Consider the following 12,405-nt stretch of genomic DNA (forward strand, 5'->3'; position numbering starts at 1 on the left):
CTCTATGTGTCCAAGGCTACTACAAGTGCACCTGTAACTTTGACTAAAGTGCTCACACATACATCTACCACATGGCCTACATTATTGGTGGCTCAGAAGTGGTGTTACTCTATTGGGTACTCTATTGGGGGAGGTTACATTGGGTTGTGGGGTTTCTCTCTCTTTCTCTCTCAAAAAAGATGTCCTGATTCCTCTACCATAGGAGTCTCCATGAAGTTTGACAATGTCGATCCTTCTTCATTGGTTTGCTATAGCAGTCTCTAGCCGTGTCTTGACTTCCCACAGTTGCGGTAAGTGAAGGTCCTTCCTCCTCCCTTGCCTCTTTCTCTTCCTGCTCGTGTGAGGCCTCCTCGGGTGTAGAATGCTTTCTCCTCTCCAGTTCTTGGGTCCAATCCTTTCTTCTCTTTGACCTTGTTCTCTTGCTCTAGTAGAGCTCCTTCTCTCTTATGCAACTTCAAATCTGGTATATTCTTTAAGGTTCCCACAATGTTCTCATACACTTCCTTGCCCATACTCTTTAGAAGCACTGCTAGTGCCTTGTCATCTTCTACTTTCTTCCCAATGGATGCAAGTTGTTGTTTGATGCTTTTGTATTTGTTCAAGTGTGTGGTTAGAGGTTCACTTTCTGTGCGCTTTTGCCGCACAGGTCGTAGCTGGGGACTTGCCGAACACCGTATGCGAGCCACGAATGGCTGCAAGCATACAACCAGGAAGGCAAGCTCAAAACAGAATGCAAAAGGTGTGTCACTCACCGCTTAACTGCCGCCTTGAAGGATTCTCGCGTCGCAGCCGTGAAGGAGGAGCCGCCGTCGCCGCTCTACCGCCTCTCCGCCGCCTCGCCGTGCCGCTACACAGTGCGCTTGATCGCTCTCTCACTCTCTCTCTCTCTCTCACACACACGCAGGAGAAGGAAAACAAGGAGATAAGGCAAGAGCACTCTTCTATTCACAACACATGAGAATGAGGATTTTAGGGTTACATTTGACTCTTATAGGTGACTTGGCCGTTCACACTTGGGTGCCCATACATGGCCGACCGACCCTAACCCTTATCCTACTGATATCCAAGATGCGCCTCTCATCGGCAATCCCCCAATCCCTTCATCCTTAACATATGGTGCCGACAAGCCCGGCCCATGACTCAGAATATTTAAATTAATGACATAAAACATAGTACGTCTCAATGTCCGCCATGGGTTAACATGCCCCCCTTCCTGATGTAGATTCCGTCCTCGGAAGCTATGGTATGGTAAGCTCGATAGGGTTGTTGTGGTTGACCGTCTGCAAAACAGGGAAAAGAGTGAAAGTATGCTGGAATTCAAAAGATATAAAGTGTATAAATTCAAGCATGTTAGACCACAATGGATATTGCTTATGAGAACTTAGTTTAAGGGTCACATGAATGAGCTAGTGTAGCAAATTAATAGGAGTTTAAAATTATTGAAAGGAATTCAAGAATTAGCAAGGTGTCAAAGGTTAATCAAGGTTTATATAACTGGCCTAAGTCAAGGAAAATAACCAAGCTTAATAAATAAACAGATGACCACACTGTGTCTACTCTAAGAACAAGTTAATACCACGCGTCTAGGGACACAAGAAACATCAGAGTTACAGGAGCCTTTTGCCTTTATTTTATTTTATTTTTTTTTAATGCACGTGACAATTTTTACACACAATGGCGACCTTCCTAAGGCAAAACTAACATCGATCCTGGTACCATGTTTAACACAAGGCATTATCCAGGAATCTATTAGCTCACTTTAGGCAAGGCTACCCCCTACCAACCAAGGCATCGGTCTGGAGTAGAATACTCCTTGCCTACCAAGTATCAATAAGGCGATAAGCCAACATTAAAGCACATTATAGACTTGTATTGCCATTTATTGTAGGCTTTTTTTTTAAATAAAGTTTCTTTTGATCTTCGCTCCTGAACTAAAATGTGTTCTTACATCCTTTCGACAAGGGGTAAAAGCTATGTCCTAGAGGTCAACACACACACAGCCAGGTGTTCAAACATTAAGATGGTTTGACCCTAGACCTAAGACAATCGTATTCCAAGGTTAACTAAAGACGTCATGCTGCCTAGGAATATTTCCAATAAAGTTAAGCTCATTAATGATTTACACTAGCATGCAAGCAACTTCAAAAACTAAGTAGTACATTGACAATTTCCATGTGGTCATGCCTTATAGTTTATGAAATTAATTGAACAGTAAAAACGAAAGAGAGTGGGTATGGAAGAATTACACCTGTAATTGGAGATCTCCTTGATTTGACGAGACAGCTTGCAATTTGATGTAGATATATTTTGATGAACGTTGCGGCAGTCTCAGGACTTGAAAGCGAACCCACCTCAAACTTTTTAACCAGTACAATCAACTAACAAGCACTATACCTCGAGAGGCACATCAGTGTGGAAAATCAAAGACTCGTTTAAAGAATGTAAACTAGAAAAAACTAGAAAACACTAACCTACCTACCAGTCACCACACTACTACTGAGGATACGGTAAGAGGATGTTGTAGAGTCCTGGCTCTAGCCCTAAGGCTAAGCCTCTATCCGCATCATCCAAATAAATAAAATCAACCTCAGTAGTGCCATGAGTTTCATCCGTCCATTCATCATTGTCAGATATTTCCTTTTCATTTTCCCATCCACATAGACTCATCAAGAATATAACCATGCGAGGATAGTCATCTTGTGGAAAAGGAAAGCATTGGGCTATCGAGGATATGTCCTCTATGGAGTAGGGGTCAGTCATGGTCAATAGGCGAATTAGCCATTCTAATTCCTTAACATTTTCCTCTCTGGCTAGTATATCTATATGATCCCATTCAGTTTCAATTACAGGATAGCACATGTGGAATATCTGAGAAAGGTACAGATGATACCTCTCACCAAAGGTAGGAGTGGATGAAGTGTATGATGATCGGGCATCTGCCATATCTGCAAACACAGATATAGCATCAGTAGGTTTAGACAGGTCAATCTAGTTCTTGATTGTATACGAATATTTCTCTTGTTTTGTGCTCTTGCTCTTTTTACTATTTTTTGTTTTTCTTTTCTTTGTTTTTTTTTTAATGTATGAAGCTATATATATACATCCCCTTGAATTTGGCAATTACATGGTCAGGGGAGAAGGCTAAGGAGGAAGCATTAGAATGTCGAGCGTGAGTACATGCTCCCCCTTTCCTTGGGTAGATCATATTATTTGCAATGATGTTGCAGCCTCTTGGAACCAATTTGTCCAGCGGGTCATAGGTTGTGATGTGGGCAGATAGCTTTTTATAACCCTTGTGGCCACATCCAATTGTAGAGATGGTAGGGTACGCTCCCATTGACGAATGGAGGAAATGGTTTCCGACGATACTATTACAAGGGGAGACGTAGACTCATCGGTTTTTTGTTGGGTGTTGGTAAGAGTAGGTGTAGAGCATGTAGAAACTTCTATATCAGCGTGTGCCTGGCATGAGGAGCTAGAAGCTTCATGTGGCTCCCCCCTTCCTGAGCTAGGTGGTAATGATCGATATCGTTTGGGAATCCAAACTAACTCTGGAAGAAGTGGTGCGGAGCATTCTGTTACCTTTCCCTTACCACGATCTTGAATTATCGTTGGGGTGGCAACAATTGGTTTGCAAGGTTTCACAGGTGATGTAGAGGGATTCAGCTTATGTTTAGGGACCCAAATCTGGTCATTTCCCTCGTAGTACCCTTGGGCTACTAGTAATTTTTTAGGGATCCATCGTGATGTTACATTGCCCTTTCTCGGGTGGTTCCTTTTACGAGGCTTCTTGGTGGCTGAACGAGATTGAGCCGGGGAAGTAGCTATTAACGAAGCTTTTGGGACCCATTTGTATGTGTTTTTTGGCATAGTAAGCGAAGCTTTAGGGACCACCTTGCCTGTTTCCACTCTTGGCATTGAAGCGTTAGAGGGGTGGCCAACAATCGAAGATGGTTTTGCCACTGGACTTGGTGATTTTTCGTTATCCATCATTTTGTCCAGAGTGGATGGCTTAGGAGCGAGATTTTGAGCGGTCAGACCTAGTGTTGGTTCTTGCGTTGTGACTTGTCTGGTTGCCCAATCGATATTGCACTTGGTGGCCATCATCCATTTGCGACCTAAGATTACAGTCCCTTCCATGGTACCAGCAGGCATAACCAAAAAGCTTTGAATTATGGTTCCCTTGTCATAAGCAACCGGAGTGTGCAGAATTCCTGAAACACCACACGCCATATGATAGCAAATTGTGTTGAGCTCCTGTATCCAATAATGCATTATACAACACCTCCCCGTAAGGACTCCGTAACTCAATTGGGTATCTTAGAGGTGGGTCAGATTCCAGTGCATCCTCCTCTGCTTCCTCGAAAAATACTTGCGTAATTCCCAAGTTGGCTTCTCGTTGTCTCCTAGCACGCTGTTGACGTTCTTTGGCTTCGACTCTCGCTTGTATCTTTTTAAGCTCAGCTTGTTCTTTAGCTGCCTTCTTTTGATGGATTGCATGTAACTCCTCCTGGCTCAGGGGGTCATAGTATCGCTTGAATTTACTCCCATTAAGGAATCCAATGGTTTCAACTCCGTCGAGAGTCTCCACTCTGATGGTACCTTGCGGGGTGATTTCACATACTCTATATGGTCCCTTACCAGCATATTTGAGCTTCTTCTTTTCGTTTCGCACTCCATACATCAGGACTTTATCCCCCACCTTGATGTCCTTGTCCTTTAGATGGCGATCAAACCATTTTTTCCTTCTATCCTTCTCCACAAGGGCATTGTATACAGCCACTTGTCTTTCTTCGTTTAGCCGCTCAAGGATATACAGACGCTCTGCTAAAGGATTACCATCCCATCCCTCTTGAGTAGCAACACGAAGACTAGGAATGACAAATTCCCACGGCATGACTGCTTCTTGGCCATATACCATTTTGAATGGTGTGCAATTAATAGCCACTTTGTACACAGTACAATAGGCCCATAAAGCTGTCGTAAGCTTTAGATCCCAATCCGTGCAATGAGCTTCAATTGTCTTTGTCAAAATAGAGATTAAAGTCTTGTTGGTACTCTCGGCTTGGCCATTCGCTTGCGGGGATAGTAAGAGTAGATTTATGATGGGATATCATGAAATTTGTTGTGAGCTCCTTAATCACTTCATTTATAAAATGCGTACCATTGTCGCTCACAAGTTCAAAAGGACAACCGAAGCGTGTGATTATATTTTCAAAGAGGAACTTGGCTGTTGTCCTTGCATCTGCCTTACGTGTCGCTTTCGCTTCAGCCCATTTGGTCATATAGTCAGTGGCCACAATAATATAGCGAGATTGTGTGTTGCAGGCTGTTGGGCTAATTGGACCTACAAAGTCTAAACCCCACTTTTCAAATGGTTGGTTTACTTTGATCGGATGTAGGGGCATCTGATCTTTTCGTTGGGGTTTCTTGTATCGTTGGCATTCATCGCAACCCTTCACAAAGAGTGATGCGTCTTGGAACATAGTGGGCCACCAATACCCTGATTGTAAGATCTTTCGCGTAGTTAAGTCTCCTGAGAAGTGACCACCGGCTACACCCATATGTGCCTCTTGCAAAATGTATAGATACTCATCCTCTCGAGCACAACGCCTAAGAACGTCATCCTTTCCTCTTTTATAAAGAGTCCCGGCTATCAGGCAATAAGGTTCGCATTCTTTGATTAGCTTTCGAGCTAGATCTTTACGAAGCTCCTTGGGTGGAAAGCCATTAACCAAAAAGTTAACAATCTTCTCACTCCATTTAGGCATTGTCTCCACCATGAACAGGGAAGTGTCAGGTAAGTCATTATCAACCCCCGTAGGAGCCTCACCATTAGGTATGCGAGACAAATGATCAGCCATAACATGTTTTTTGCCAGGTCTCACAACAACAGTGAAATCAAACTCAAGAAGAATCAATAGCCATCGTGTGATTCTTCCTGTGGAGCATGGTTTATTTACCAGATACAACAATGCTTGATGATCCACATAGAAAACAAACTTGGTGGCAAGGAGGTAATAACGAAATTTCCTTACTGCATATATCATTGCCAACCCTTCTCGCTCCGTAGTGGTGTAGTTCATCTCAGCATCGTTCAATTGGCGAACTGGTAAAGCTAATGGGGTAGTCTAGCTTGTGTTCTCCAGGTTGAGTTAACACACACCCAATAGCAAAGTTTGATGCATCAATATGCACATGGAAGAGTAAATCCCAGTTAGGCATTCTCAAGATTGGAGCACTCGCCAAGGCCTTCTTTAATAGCTCATAGGCACGGTCACATTCTTCGGTCCAAATAAACTCGATGAGAAGCTTATACAATGGTCGAGCTATCTCGGCGAAGAAGAGAATAAATCTTCGATAATAACCAACGTGGCCCATAAAGCGTTGGACTCCCTTGTAGTTGGTGGGTGGGGGTAATTCCAAAATGACCTTGATTTTACTCTCGTCAGTGGAAATCCCATTTTTGGACACTATATGCCCTAAGATAACTCCGTGTTTAACCCAGAATTGGCATTTGAAAGGATTCAAGGAGATGCGATATAATCTACACCTTTCAAATATTTTTCGTAAACACATCAAGTGCTCATCCCAAGAGGAATGAACACAAAGATCGTCTAAGAAAGCTTCACAGAAGTCCCTTAGATATTCCTTAAAGGCCGTGTTTATCAATCGTTGGAATGTTGCAGGTGCATTGGTCAAGCCAAAGGCCATGACGCGAAAGGCAAACACTCCAAACTCTGTGATAAATGCTGTTTTAGCTTGGTCCTCCACTGCAATTGTGATCTGATTGTAACCCGAGTACCCATCTAAAAAGCTATATGCCTCCTTGCCTGCCACTCTTTCAAGCACATGTTCAGAATATGGCAAGGGGTAATGATCCCTTCTGGTGGCTGCATTAACCTTTTTGAGATCAACGCACACTCTGAGTTTCCCATTCTTCTTTGGCACGATGACTATCGGAGAAACCCATTCTGAGTGCTCAATTGGGTATATGAATCCACATTTTACCAGCTTTTCAATTTCCTCTTGTACAATCTTTGCGTACTTAGGATTCATTGGGTAGGGACGTTGCTGGACTGGTTTAGCAGTGCTAATCATTGGAATCGTGTGTTGCACCACCGAGGGTGGAACACCCTTCATATCATGATATGTCCAAGCAAATATGTCCTTGAATTCTTTAAGAAGCTTCATAAGTGCAGCTTCTTCCGCCTTGGTGAGGTCTTGAGCAATGAAAACTGGTTTAGACTCCTCACCCGAATCTGCTAAGTCTATCTCCTTAACTACCGCAGGGCCATCGTAGACACCGCTACTCCCATTGGTAGGCGTCCGTTGGGCTTTTGTGTAGACTACTTTACGTTCCCCTGTGGTGAATGATTTGAAATGCTCGGGTGCAGGGTGTAAGTCTACTAGTTCTTGTTGTGCCAGGCTTTTTTCTTTCAATTCCGCTTCCTTTTGTTGTTGAGCCAACTCTTGGTTTTGCCGCCTTCTTGCAGTACGACTTAGTTTCGGCTTTTCTTTGATTTCTAATTGGGCGACGTCATGAGGTTGCGGAATACACCACATGACACTTTGGAGGTATTGTCCCCAATTATCCGCTATCTTCCGATGAGCATCAATGGCTCCTATATAACTAAGCCATTCTGCAGTGGATCTCTCCTTATTTATTGCAGTTCGTACATTAGCTCGATAGCATTGGTGCTTATGTCTTGTTATCTTCTTACCAAGTTTTTGATTTTTGTTTCTATCCGATTCGGACTCACTTGGTCGATCTTCACTTTCGGATGAACTGCAAGAGGCCCCTGTCCTAGGCCTTTGAGCACCTTGCTTCCACGTTTGGGTGAATATTTGATTCATTTTCCTCATCAGGCTCAGGCTCACGGTCAGTTTCTTCTTGAGATTCATACTCAGAGTTGTATTGGTCAGAGTCTTCGCTACTTTCAGTGTCGGTGGAGTTTGCCACATTCTTGCCATCAGGAGTCAAGTGCATAACACCTATCATGTTTATTGGCACTAACGGTGGCATATCTTGCCCCTCAAGTGTTACCCAACTTGTGCCTCTATTTCCCCATGTGTCTATGGTTGCCGCTAGGTGTACCCAATCCACGTTATCCGACTCAGTCATACCCGGTAGGACATCCATATAAGGAGAATCTTTCCCATCATCAGTCTCTTTTTTGCATGTATAGCAATACCTTAATGGGGCAGAGTGAACAGTGGTATCCGATCGATTATCGATGATAACCTTGCTTCCTAAAGGATGCGCGCAACCATTCTCAAGATCAACTCGAATGACAGAGTCCTGGAATTGTAGGTAGACATGGTTTTTTGACCAGTCATGCACCATTTGTGCTTCCCTCATGAAAGGACGTCCTAAGATCATTTGATATGACATAGGATGCTTGGAGAAATCCATTACAATGAAGGTATGTTTTACCTTGTATCCCAGGACCTTGATCTTAAGGTCCCTTAACATTCCAATAGGTTTAGCTATGGTTCCGTTTGCCATCTTAACCACTATGTTTGTGACTTCGAGGTGAGGTCTTCCCATAGATTCCCAACAGTTTTTAGTCACAATGCTCACTCCAGCACCACCATCAAGGATTCCCTTTAGAGTTAATCCCTTGGTAGTAATGGGGAGGGTGGCATTAGATTCGTCCCCTTCAAAGTACTGTCCCAACTTGTTCACAGGTATTTCCACGACCGAGTCTTCATCTAGGTTGGGTTGTAGATCCCAATGTTCCCCTTCATCTTGAAGCGTGTCGGGTCTATCCATATTTGCAAATTGTGGTAGCCCCGCCTTTAGTTCTCCATTGAGAAATGCTCGAAGAGCTAAGAATAGCTCAGGATCTCCATATAATTTGGATATGATCGTGGTTCTGATCTCAGAGGACATGAAATCCATTAGCTTAGACACATTCAACGGTACTTTTCGAGACATCGCCCCTTGACTAGGGACTGGTGAAGATGAAATCACTTCCTCTTCGATGGGTTCAGGCATTCCCTCACTAAACATTCTTTCCAGTAAGAAGGGTGTTTGCCCACTTCCGGATGTCCTATGCTCACTTTCTTCCCGAATGATACTCGGTATAGCTAACGGTTTATGGTTCCGGTGAGGCTGAACTTGCGTAGGAAACACTGTGTCTGGAATTTTGATTTTTCTCGGGTTTGGCTCCAGTTCTCGTTGTGTTTCTTCCACCAAACCCCTTAAGTGTTGCACTTGTTCAATCTCCTCAACTGGGTTCGGGTAAGTTCCAATCTTTTTCTTGAGGGTTTTTGGCCCATGTGGCTTGTCTTGGGGAGTCTCAGTCAGTTTGGGTGGTCGAGAGGGCATTAACTGACTTGGTTGTGGGGCCGAGGAAGTTTCCTTTTGTTTTTCCTTATTTAGGTACTCGCTTGATTCTCCTTCATTGAGCTCCCGAGTGGGTTCCTCCCTTAAGGTAGTGGCTTTGGTCCCCATGGTTTCTATTGAATCAGAATCATCTTCAGGATCATTCATATACACGGGGTCGTCTCCTGTCCCTATGTTAGTCTTTGAACTGGGCTTGGAGCTCGTGGCATTAAGCGATCTCTTTCGCCGTGTTTTCTTTTTCTTTGCCTGAGCGATTGATGCAGTATCCCTCTCTTCAAGAATGTAGTTTTGATTTTGAAGCATTGACCGTGTAACTACATTCGCGGGTACAACAGGTGTGGTTCCTCGTGCTTGGTTGGTGACCTCAACCAAATTCAATGGCGTAATCTTGGGTGCATTAGGATTATGTGGACATTGAGCAATCAAATGGTCTATGCCACAACGATTACATGTAAGTACCGGCATTCCCGATGTGCTCCCTTGATTTGGTTGCATTTGAGTAGCGATCTTCTGTAGCCTATTAGGGCACTCCGCTACACGATGCGGTCCACCACACTCGTAGCATTGAAGAGGTGGTCTCCTTGCCATGGTATTAAGGTTTTGCCCTCTTGTGGCGAGAGCAGCCGCTTGATATACAGGCTTGACTTGCCCGAGATGATCCTCCATGTAGTACTGGGGAATCATTTCAAATGTATCAATCCCGTATGGAGCAGTGGGGTCTATCTCCTCTTCATAATCCCCACACGCACTATGTGACTCACAACCCATTTGGTTTATAGGAGTAATCCTTGGATGTGGAGGTTGTGGTCCTAGCACTGGCGGTGGTAACGGCACAGACTGGACTACATTCAGATTCCTTGGAACTATGTGCTGTGACGGTTGCTCGACAGGTTGTGCAGGCATTAGCGCGGGTACTTGAGGTGTGTTTGACCAAGCTAGTGGTGCCTGGTTTGCCAACATTCGCTTAAGTGTTAGGCAATCTTTAGATTGATGGCCATACTTACCACATGCATTGCAATTCCCATTGAATTTGACTCTGAATGTGGGACACACTCGTGCTATGTGGTCCTAAGCACACCGAACACCATTGTTGCTCTCTCCTTGGGTACATATGGCTATTCTGAGGAGCTCGATTACCCCTAAAGTATTCTTGGAGAGCCTTAGTAAGGTCGGTCACAGACATTTCATATATCTTGGGCTCCTTTGCAATAGGTTTTACCGTCATTGGCTCGTGCCCAGATACTTGCGAACTAACGGATTTTGTCTCCGAAGACACCTTTTTACCGTCATTGGCTCGTGCCCAGATACTTGCAAACTAACGGATTTTGTCTCCGAAGACACCTTTTTACCTGCAAATCATCAAGTTGTCTTCTAACTGGATTGCATTGGCAGTGACTGCTTCCCACGTTGTAAGACCTCTAATGACTAGGCCATTGTAAATGTCCTCGTGGCGCAATCCTCGGATGAATCTATCGAGGAGTTGGTTATTATTGAAGCGTTCATCGGGAGTGCAGCGAGAATTTAGATGCTTCAATCGACTTATAAAGTCTCTCACTGACTCCCCTTCCTCGCGTTCAGCTTTTTGGAGTTGATATGCTACTCCCCAAAGCACACCCTCACGTATGTATTCCTTCAAGAACAGTCTCTTGAGAGTGGGGTAGTGAGTGCGCTCTTCAACCCTTAAGGTTCGATACCAATCTCCAGCCTTCCCACTCAAGGTTAAGCCTAAGGCTTTACACTTATGCAGCTCATTGTGCTCTTCCAAGGAATCACACACGTGTTCAAAGACTTCAATGTGCTTCCTAACATCCTCGTTACCACTCAAGTTTTGAGTGAGCTTAGCCACTTGTACTGCCTTGCTTCTAGGTTCTCTCTCATGCATACCCCGCATGTTTTCCGCAATAGATCGTCCGATCGTCTGAGCAAACGCTGCGAGATCACCTAGGTGAGCAAGCATAGCTGGTGGAAGCACTTCTGGGATAGCCTGGCTGATAGGAGTTGGCGTTGGTCTAAGTAGGTTGGCAAATGACGTAGGATATGATATGTGGCTAGGCCTAGCTCCTCTTGGATAAGGGTGGTGATAAGGCGGTCTTGGAGCATACGCCATTGGCATACTAGGAGGCGTAGGAGCTACCTGAGCATGAGTAGCGATAGGTACATAGGGTCGATAGGCACTGGCACGCACTGTTGTAGGTACTGTTCCACTAGGTAGCGGTGTCGTACTAACTACAACGGCAATAGGTGCACTTTCAGCTATGCTCATCATTGGGGTAGGCATTGCGGATTCCCTAATGGAAAGTTGAGCCAAGGTTGGAAAGCTAAAGTTACTACATGTGGGCTCAACCTGCATTGAGACTCCAGGCGAAACAACATATGAAGGGTCTATGGGACTCACCGAGGGAGTCTCCCCAATTGTGATAGGGTTGGTTGTTTGGCCTTGCCCGTATCCAAAAACCTCATAGGGCCAGTGGAAACTAGGTCCACTCCCCTATTTTGCCTCTCAATCTGGATAATTCTATGAATAGCCTCACATATCAATTGTTGCTGCTCCTCTAGATTAGTTGCGCTAGATGTAGATCGTAGGACTTCTAACCAACCTACATGGTATGTGTAACCTGTGTATAGGTCAGTTAGAGTCTCTATGTGTAGATCATATTCCCAATTTTCATTGAGAAATATCCCATCTAGACTTGGTGTGCCAAATGGTTCTCTTGAAGTGGACGCAATGTCACTTCTTATGGGTTGGCTTCTAGGGACCTCTACTTTAGGAAGAGCATTGGAATGTGGTAGCTCAGTAGGGCCCTCATTAAACGAAGTGGGTAGAATATCCACATGGACACTCTTTGGGAGGGTAGGGTCTATATAAGATGTGAATGGCGAATCGACTACCCCTCCTTCCTCATTTACTTCGCTTGTAGCATGTTCAGAGCGTGTAGCTCTACTAAAGGTCTCTATTAGACGACTAAACATGCTAGATCCGGGTTGTGGGGCCCACACTGGCATGTTTTGGCTTGTCTCCTCAGGGTTCTTGGTAGGGTGCCCTTCCATGGCTT

Source organism: Cibotium barometz, chromosome 16 (genome assembly GCF_041138505.1).
Source record: "Cibotium barometz isolate CiBa-2024 chromosome 16, ASM4113850v1, whole genome shotgun sequence".
NCBI classification, from domain to species: domain Eukaryota; kingdom Viridiplantae; phylum Streptophyta; class Polypodiopsida; order Cyatheales; family Cibotiaceae; genus Cibotium; species Cibotium barometz.